General features: G+C 39.5%; 2 pseudogenes; both read right to left on the bottom strand.

Moving 5' to 3' along the window:
* Positions 1-3545: 3545 nt before the first annotated feature.
* On the bottom strand, positions 3546-4493 carry LOC149193638 (E3 ubiquitin-protein ligase At1g12760-like; annotated as a pseudogene).
* A 4290-nt stretch (positions 4494-8783) lies between these two features.
* Positions 8784-9625, bottom strand: LOC149193637 (E3 ubiquitin-protein ligase At1g12760-like; annotated as a pseudogene).

Raw genomic sequence — 9625 nt, 5'->3', positions numbered from 1 at the left:
TCCTTCATAAATCTATATTAGTGGTATCAGAGAATTCTTCTCTTTCTCTATTTTTTTGTGCATGTCCCCAACGAGGTTGAGGTATAAAGTTGAGACTTGAACTGGTTGAACCCTTGAAAGACCGACCTTGCTGACCCCAATGACCTCCCATGGTGGAATAAAATAAAGATGAGGTGAATGATATCCTTTCAAAATATTGCTCGAAGAAGCACTCAAGTGACAAAGGAATGAAATGATGGACATTTTTTCCCAGATCCTTTGGTGGGTATCAACGAGTGAAGCATCTTCATCTAGAAATCACTTTGGAGGTGCCGTCCTCTTTAGGGTACAAGTTAAATTTTACATTCCTATATTTGAAGGCCAAATAGATGCAAATAGCATAGAAAGATGGTTAAATCTGCTGGAAGGATATTTTTCGGTCCATACTTTTTCCGATAGTGAAAATGTTACTTTTTCACTGCTTAAAGTTGTCCCCCATGTCAAGGACTGGTGGGGAAATTACGGTGAATAGAGGGAAGAGAAGGACCCTCACTATTTTTAGTCGCATCCTATTCAAATTATTTCCAAGATGTTGTCAAGGAAAAATATTACCCTATTGGGAGCTATGAAGATAAGTGCATAAAGTGAACCACACTATGGTAGGAAAGGGAGCAAGATGTGTCAGAGTTCATGAACATTTTCCATACCTACGCACGAAGTTGGATATCAAGGATTTTGATCGGCATATAATACTTAAGTACCCTCGCTGTCTACTCAAATACATTCAAGCATAATGGAGTTCTTGAACATCTCAGCACTTGGTGCAACATACCGATATGTTTTGAGTATCGAGAATAAATTTAAACAAAAGAAATGACAATTTGGATCTGTGAACCCAAAGTAGGTAAAAGGAACCTCCATACGGTAGAACAAAGGATAGAGTGAAGGTGGAGAGACACAGGATAACCCATCGAAGCCACTAGAAAACAATAGCACCATGAAGGCAAAGAAGGACACCGAAAAGTGGTGTGATTTCCAAAAGAGCCCACTCACAACACAAATGAGTGTCGCACCTAGAAGTCACTGGTGGCTGAGCTAAAATCTTCAGAGTTAGATGCATGCTTCAACTCTGAGCTAGAACCTGACAAGGGGAATGACAAGGGGAAGTAGATTATTGATGGAGAACCTAGTGCCATTGTTGCCACAACCAAGGTAAAAATGATTCAGCCTAAATATCCAAAGGAGGGGGAGCATCTCTTCTACTCTTCAAAGTGGGTGGAGGGTTCTCCACTATAGTTCATTGTCGATAGTGGGAGCCAGAAAAACCTCATCTCAACAAAGGTCGTTAAGCTATTGGGCTTACTGACAAAACCACACCCACATCCATAAACCATTGAGTGGCTCCACTAAGGATGAGATCTTTGTGTCATCCATCTGTTATCACAAAATCGTGTACTAAGGGCTGCTACTTAGTAAGATCTCATGTAACTATTTCAAACCAGGCTTTAGACTAAGGCTTAGCCTCCTTAGTCAGAGAGGGCTCTCTCATAGATTTTTGATATACATTAATGACAAAAAGATGGCTAACTCTTCAAACTGTAGATGAAATTTAAGCTGGTTGGAACAACAAAATTAGGCTTCTCCCATTGGGCTCATGGAGTCATACACTTCTGCAGTAAACAAGTAGCTACTCAATCATGGAAACCAAGGCATATAATGTCTAAATGCTCAAAACATTTACCAAGAAGAACCTCAATTCAAAAAACATACACAGGAAGTCTGAGCACTAGGTGAATTCAGAGTGATTGCATGTTTAGTGAACTGTAAAACAAGATGAATAAAAACCAAACCACACATACTCTGAGCATTTGAGACACAAGATGAATCTTGGGAAGAAAAAGTATTCTTTCTATTACTGTCAAAGTCTTTTACATAAGCCAATATGAAAACTCTGTTTTTATATAAATCTCCAACCCTTATTACATCGGAGTTTTTACTATATATAAGAAAACCAAAACTAAAACTATCTTGAGTCTCCTCAACAAGCATGAGGGGAGAGCTCGATGATCTACCATTTATTAAACTTATCTATTTCTAAACAAACTTATTAAATACATAAGGTATTGTGCTGTAAATACATAGAGTCCTAATTACATTGAAAGTCCAACTCTATCTCCTCGTATGCATGATTCTTCTTGGATCCTTGACAGCTGTACAATTTATGTTGTGGCTGAGATATGTTGAGGAACATTCACTGAACGAGCTGGCCTTCGGGTGCTAGCTGTGTAGATGGCTCATAAATTAGTAAACATGAACACCCTATTTTCACGGTCCCTGTATCCTACCATCCTCCGAAAATGTAGCAGCATGTTCCCAAATCTTTAATAACTCAAAGTATTGAACGCTGCTACCAAATACCATGTCTCCACCAAATACCATGTCTCCAGATGAGCTGTAGGCTGTATTGATGTACAAGTGTCTCTCTACTAACATTCCTGGTCAAGCTGTTTATTCTGCATCGAAAACATCACCTACAGCAGTTTCGTAGCGCGCTACGAAACTGCTGTGTGATTTAAAAAAAACACAGTCTTCATCAATAAATTTGACTGTCTTCAATTAACAAGGAAGAAGAGATGTATGCCAATTATTGGTAATGAAGACAAAATCCTCCCCATAAGGTTCACTAAAGTGTTCACTGTTTGAGAGATTTAGAATCCTTGGAGCTTCAATGTCTGCCTCCATTTAGTGCCATCATTCTGGCTCAAAGCATAGCAAAATATCTCAACATGCTAACGCTTTTCCATTTTCATGTCCTGTCTTGTCCACAGCATTATTAAGAGGATATGTGATAATCTTGACACCTGAACGAAGCACTAAATTATTCATATTGACCTTACGTTCACACTTCTAGTCTTCACTCTGCCCCAACTAGATGTGTTTGTCACTGCAGCATTATAACTAGAGCTATCTGCTTTCCTGAAAGTACTTGTGACCCAAGAAAAACAAAAACTTGCTATTTAAATGGCTCAAACAACCTTGCTAAATGCCGCAAAACTTAATTTCTGAAATTTTTGCACAACATCAATAGCACGCACTCCTCAAATATAAAACCTTGGAGAAATCTGTATAGCAGCTCTACATGGTCATTCTTAATTCACACCATGCAATTATTCATCCCTTTAGTTGCAAGAACTTTTGTAACTATTCTGGTTCACCGATGCAGTTGTTATCTCAACATTTCACATTGTATGATCTTGTGAAAATATAGATAAAGTTACTCGTTTGCACAGTAGCTCCATATTCTGCAACCTTCAATATTTGGATACTGAACCACTTGCACATTCCAATCATGTCTTTTAACTTCAGTGTTTAAGAGCTATGCTTAGTTTTACAAACTTTTAAAGTCTTCCCTAGCTGTAACGATCATGCACCATCAGGTTGCTCTCTTTTATGGCAAAAGATGCATTGTCTACAACTAGGAAACAACAATATTGAGGGTTATGTTGCTCCTTTCCTCACTATGGTTCATCTATGCAGTGCAGCACCAACTCATGCCTGACTCTTACTGGCTCATCACACCAATTGTCCATCTCTTCGCTGTCCTGCTTGTGCAGAAGATTCTGGTGCTACTTCACTGGATTCCCCAATTTCATGTTTGCAAAGAGGACAAGATGCATTTATTTTCAACCATTTATCAACACATTCTACATGGAAGCAGTGTGTACATGATAACTCCCTTAGCTCATCATTGTCCTGGTATTTGCCCAAGCAAATGGAACAAATCGCATCTTCGCCTGAAATAAGTCTCTCTTTATCAGTTCCAGCTGCTATAAAGCCACCCTCACCTGCGCTTTCTGAGTCAACTTCACTGTCGTCTTTATTTACATTACTTTCGGTTGTTCTTTTTGCTTTGAACTTGTAAGTTGGCAAAGCATTAATCACTTCAGGTGAAGCTCCTCTTGTCTGACTCTGGTCCTCTCGAAATCCAAGAATATGTATTATACAGGGTAGGCAGCAACATACTGTCGCACACAAAATGAATGGCATGGCATAACCTATACAACCTGTAAAGATTTGGAGCATCACTTGAGGATGAGTGACCACCAAATATCCACACGTTCCCAGCAACAAACCAAACAGCAAAGAAGCAGTCTAAAGCCAATTTGAACCGTTCTACATATACATTAAACCTGGGATTCCTTCCTGCCATATGCTGACGGCTCGTTGAAGCCTGAGATGTACTTGGGCCTTCTTCCTCTCGTGAATCTTGAGGAACTGACATTGTAGTATAAGAGGTAGTTTGAGGAGGAGGAGGACTAGAATGGGAAGCAATGGATGAAGATACAGGATCTTGCTCCGGCACATGAATATATCGGTGTGTGTATCGCCAATACAAAAGAGGAAGTGTGGCAAGACACCATGTAGCATAACCCATGACCCAAACAAATAATGGGGCCCGAGGATTCTCATTTCTTGAGAGTGATAAAACAATAATGGAAGCCACTATCTGACTAACTGTTATGGTAAGTTCAATTGAAATCCAAAGTCCTGAATTCAATGGGCTCGCTCGTTGCTGGCGGCCATAGTTTCGTAAGTCAGCAGGTCTGGAAAAGGAGCTGCTTCTCAACAGGAGTTCACTCAGCTCCGAATGCCCCTTTGCTAGCTTTGCAGAGAGTTGACATTGGAACTGTTGATAAGAATCTGGAAGACTGCCAACAACTGCTGCCCGATATCGTCCTGCGCCTTCACCTTGTCAATGGCAACCTGTAGGTACCAGTTTGCATATCATGTTCTCCTCGGAATATTCAATCCCAACCCAGGTTCAGACCGCAGTGAAGAGTCAGTTTGCCAATTACAAAAGCTTCACGTTGGCTTGTCATTTGGGTGTAAGGTACAGGAGTAGTCGAGGTGAATATACTACTTGCCACATGCCGTGCTGTGTCCAGAGCCGATTCTAATGGCTGATTAACACTCAGCACATGTACATTAGCAATATATTCTCCTTTCTCAACCGCTTTAAGAAACCATGATAATGCTTTCGCATGGTCACGGGGAACCCCCTTCAAACCAAATTAGTAGAATACACCAACTTTATACATTGCCACTGCATTCCCTTTTGGGCCTTTGCATCACTCTGCTCATCATCTAAATTTAGTATATGAACCTTCTACTGAAAACCCGAGCAAATCCCCAATTTCGTAGCGCGCTACGAAATCACTTGAAGCATGCTGCGCTGCGAAACTGTTAAAAGAGGATTCATGCGCTGCAAAAACACCTTGTCCTTAAGGTAGGCTAAAAATTTTTTGGCAACATAATTTTCAGTGATAACAGTGGCTCCACTTGGGATAGTGTGCCCTTGTGGTACACTAAGAACATGCAGCTCCAGTGCCTTATCCATTTGTGACAAACATTAATTTTCTTGACAAGCATAACTGTAGGAGAAAGAAAGCTACATCTACTGAAAAAAGAAATGCTCAGTTAACCTTGAGCTTATTTGCATTTACCTCTACCTACCTACCCTAACAATTTCAACTTTTTTCTGCTCAATCAATATGAAATTTCCAATGTAGCCAATCCTCTGTTTTATCTGATATTTGTTTTCTTTGACTGCATTGGAGTTCAGAGCCAATCTGATAGTATGATGACCGCTGCCACTGAAATTGTCTCTGACTGCATCGGATTTCAGAGCCAATGTGATAGTGTGATGACCGCTGCCACTGAAATTGTCTATGATCTTCTTTGAAAAACTGAAATACTGGAGAGTAAAACTCTTCCATGTAATCAGCTACAGGATCCCAGAATACATGATCAGCTTGTTTTTCCTTGTAACTTTCCAGCTGTGCAAACTGATCTTCAACAGCAGTGTGCATTTCCTCAAGTGTAAAAGAGAAAGGAAACAAGACTCTCTCCTTATGTTCTTCCATAGAGAGCTGCTGAAAATAATGATCATGGTTATGAGAACTATATGCCTGAATTTGTCCTTCTAAACCTTCAATTTCTTTTTCAAGGTCCTCAGCAAATTCATCAAAAAATCTCATCCTATCTTCTGTCTTGCAGTCAAGGGATTTTAGATATGAGGACAAAGACAAAGAAAAATTTTCAACTGTTTCTCCATTACTACGATCATTATTCCATTGTTTAAAACTTTCAACTGAGGGAGAGTCTACCACCACCTCTGACCTATCTATCCATTCCTCCAAAAACATAAGCCATAAGTCTTGAAATGACTTAACGGATTTGATAGGAAAACTTTCAATCCATTGTTTGCATTTCCCTTGAAGTGAATCATAGAATAACATAATGCAAACATCCTCATGTTTAACTCTAAGAAGCTCAGTAAAATGACAAAATTCTGTTATATGCTTCAAGGTTAAACTCAAATCTTCTCCATTAAATTTGGGACCATTCCTTAGAAAATATGCATCCTTGGGAAAATGATTTGGGAAACCATGAATTCCTGAGAAATCTATGCATGCATACCTTGAACTAAGAATGGCAGCTTCTGGGTCCTTCATAACTCCAGTGGAATCACCATGAATGTATGAACTTTGAATTCTTCAACAATGGAGTCGCCAAGGTAGGTTTGCAGCCTTGAAAACCGCTTTGAACGCCTGCTACCTTCAGAAATTCAATCTTAAAACTTCGGGAATGAGTAATCATCAGGCTCCCGGCAGACGCACCAAAATGTTATCACAAAATCGTGTACTAAGGGCTGCTACTTAGTAAGATCTCATGTAACTATTTCAAACCAGGCTTTAGACTAAGGCTTAGCCTCCTTAGTCAGAGAGGGCTCTCTCACAGATTTTTGATATACATTAATGACAAAAAGATGGCTAACTCTTCAAACTGTAGATGAAATTTAAGCTGGTTGGAACAACAAAATTAGGCTTCTCCCATTGGGCTCATGGAGTCATACACTTCTGCAGTAAACAAGTAGCTACTCAATCATGGAAACCAAGGCATATAATGTCTAAATGCTCAAAACATTTACCAAGAAGAACCTCAATTCAAAAAACATACACAGGAAGTCTGAGCACTAGGTGAATTCAGAGTGATTGCATGTTTAGTGAACTGTAAAACAAGATGAATAAAAACCAAACCACATATACTCTGAGCATTTGAGACACAAGATGAATCTTGGGAAGAAAAAGTATTCTTTCTATTACTGTCAAAGTCTTTTACATAAGCCAATATGAAAACTCTGTTTTTATATAAATCTCCAACCCTTATTACATCGGAGTTTTTACTATATATAAGAAAACCAAAACTAAAACTATCTTGAGTCTCCTCAACAAGCATGAGGGGAGAGCTCGATGATCTACCATTTATTAACCTTATCTATTTCTAAACAAACTTATTAAATACATAAGGTATTGTGCTGTAAATACATAGAGTCCTAATTACATTGAAAGTCCAACTCTATCTCCTCGTATGCATGATTCTTCTTGGATCCTTGACAGCTGTACAATTTCTGTTGTGGCTGAGATATGTTGAGGAACATTCACTGAACGAGCTGGCCTTCGGGTGCTAGCTGTGTAGATGGCTCATTAATTAGTAAACATGAACACCCTATTTTCACGGTCCCTGTCTCCTACCATCCTCCGAAAATGTAGCAGGCATGTTCCCAAATCTTTAATAACTCAAAGTATGGAACGCTGCTACCAAACACCATGTCTCCAGATGAGCTGTAGGCTGTATTGATGTACAGGTGTCTCTCTACTAACATTCCTGGTCAAGCTGTTTATTCTGCATCGAAAACATCACCTACAGCAGTTTCGTAGCGCGCTACGAAACTGCTGTGTGATTTAAAAAAAACACAGTCTTCATCAATAAATTTGACTGTCTTCAATTAACAAGGAAGAAGAGATGTATGCCAATTATTGGTAATGAAGACAAAATCCTCCCCATAAGGTTCACTAAAGTGTTCACTGTTTGAGAGATTCAGAATCCTTGGAGCTTCAATGTCTGCCTCCATTTAGTGCCATCATTCTGGCTCAAAGCATAGCAAAATATCTCAACATGCTAACGCTTTTCCATTTTCATGTCCTGTCTTGTCCACAACATTATTAAGAGGATATGTGATAATCTTGACACCTGAACGAAGCACTAAATTATTCATATTGACCTTACGTTCACACTTCTGGTCTTCACTCTGCCCCAACTAGATGTGTTTTTCACTGCAACATTATAACTAGAGCTATCTGCTTTCCTGAAAGTACTTGTGACCCAAGAAAAACAAAAACTTGCTATTTAAATGGCTCAAACAACCTTGCTAAATGCCGCAAAACTTAATTTCTGAAATTTTTGCACAACATCAATAGCACGCACTCCTCAAATATAAAACCTTGGAGAAATCTGTATAGCAGCTCTACATGGTCATTCTTAATTCACACCATGCAATTATTCATCCCTTTAGTTGCAAGAACTTTTGTAACTATTCTGGTTCACCGATGCAGTTGTTATCTCAACATTTCCCATTGTATGATCTTGTGAAAATATAGATAAAGTTACTCGTTTGCACAGTAGCTCCATATTCTGCAACCTTCAATATTTGGATACTGAACCACTTGCACATTCCAATCATGTCTTTTAACTTCAGTGTTTAAGAGCTATGCTTAGTTTTACAAACTTTTAAAGTCTTCCCTAGCTGTAACGATCATGCACCATCAGGTTGCTCTCTTTTATGGCAAAAGATTCATTGTCTACAACTAGGAAACATCAATATTGAGGGTTATGTTGCTCCTTTCCTCACTATGGTTCATCTATGCAGTGCAGCACCAACTCATGCCTGACTCTTACTGGCTCATCACACCAATTGTCCATCTCTTCGCTGTCCTGCTTGTGCAGAAGATTCTGGTGCTACTTCACTGGATTCCCCAATTTCATGTTTGCAAAGAGGACAAGATGCATTTATTTTCAACCATTTATCAACACATTCTACATGGAAGCAGTGTGTACATGATAACTCCATTAGCTCATCATTGTCCTGGTATTTGCCCAAGCAAATGGAACAAATCGCATCTTCGCCTGAAATAAGTCTCTCTTTATCAGTTCCAGCTGCTATAAAGCCACCCTCACCTACGCTTTCTGAGTCAACTTCACTGTCGTCTTTATTTACATTACTTTCGGTTGTTCTTTTTGCTTTGAACTTGTAAGTTGGCAAAGTATTAATCACTTCAGGTGAAGCTCCTCTTGTCTGACTCTGGTCCTCTCGAAATCCAAGAATATGTATTATACAGGGTAGGCAGCAACATACTGTCGCACACAAAATGAATGGCATGGCATAACCTATACAACCTGTAAAGATTTGGAGCATCACTTGAGGATGAGTGACCACCAAATATCCACACGTTCCCAGCAACAAACCAAACAGCAAAGAAGCAGTCTAAAGCCAATTTGAACCGTTCTACATATACATTAAACCTGGGATTCCTTCCTGCCATATGCTGACGGCTCCTTGAAGCCTAAGATGTACTTGGGCCTTCTTCCTCTCGTGAATCTTGAGGAACTGACATTGTAGTATAAGAGGTAGTTTGAGGAGGAGGAGGACTAGAATGGGAAGCAATGGATGAAGATACAGGATCTTGCTCCGGCACATGAATATATCGGTGTGTGTATCGCCAATACAAAAGAGGAAGTGTGGCAA

This window comes from Pinus tabuliformis, chromosome 2_2 (genome assembly GCF_031772625.1).
Source record: "Pinus tabuliformis cultivar Carrire ecotype Pingquan chromosome 2_2, CPIR1, whole genome shotgun sequence".
NCBI lineage: Eukaryota > Viridiplantae > Streptophyta > Pinopsida > Pinales > Pinaceae > Pinus > Pinus tabuliformis.
Note: the sequence above shows the minus strand (reverse complement) of the source record. Positions and strands in the feature narration are given on the sequence as shown.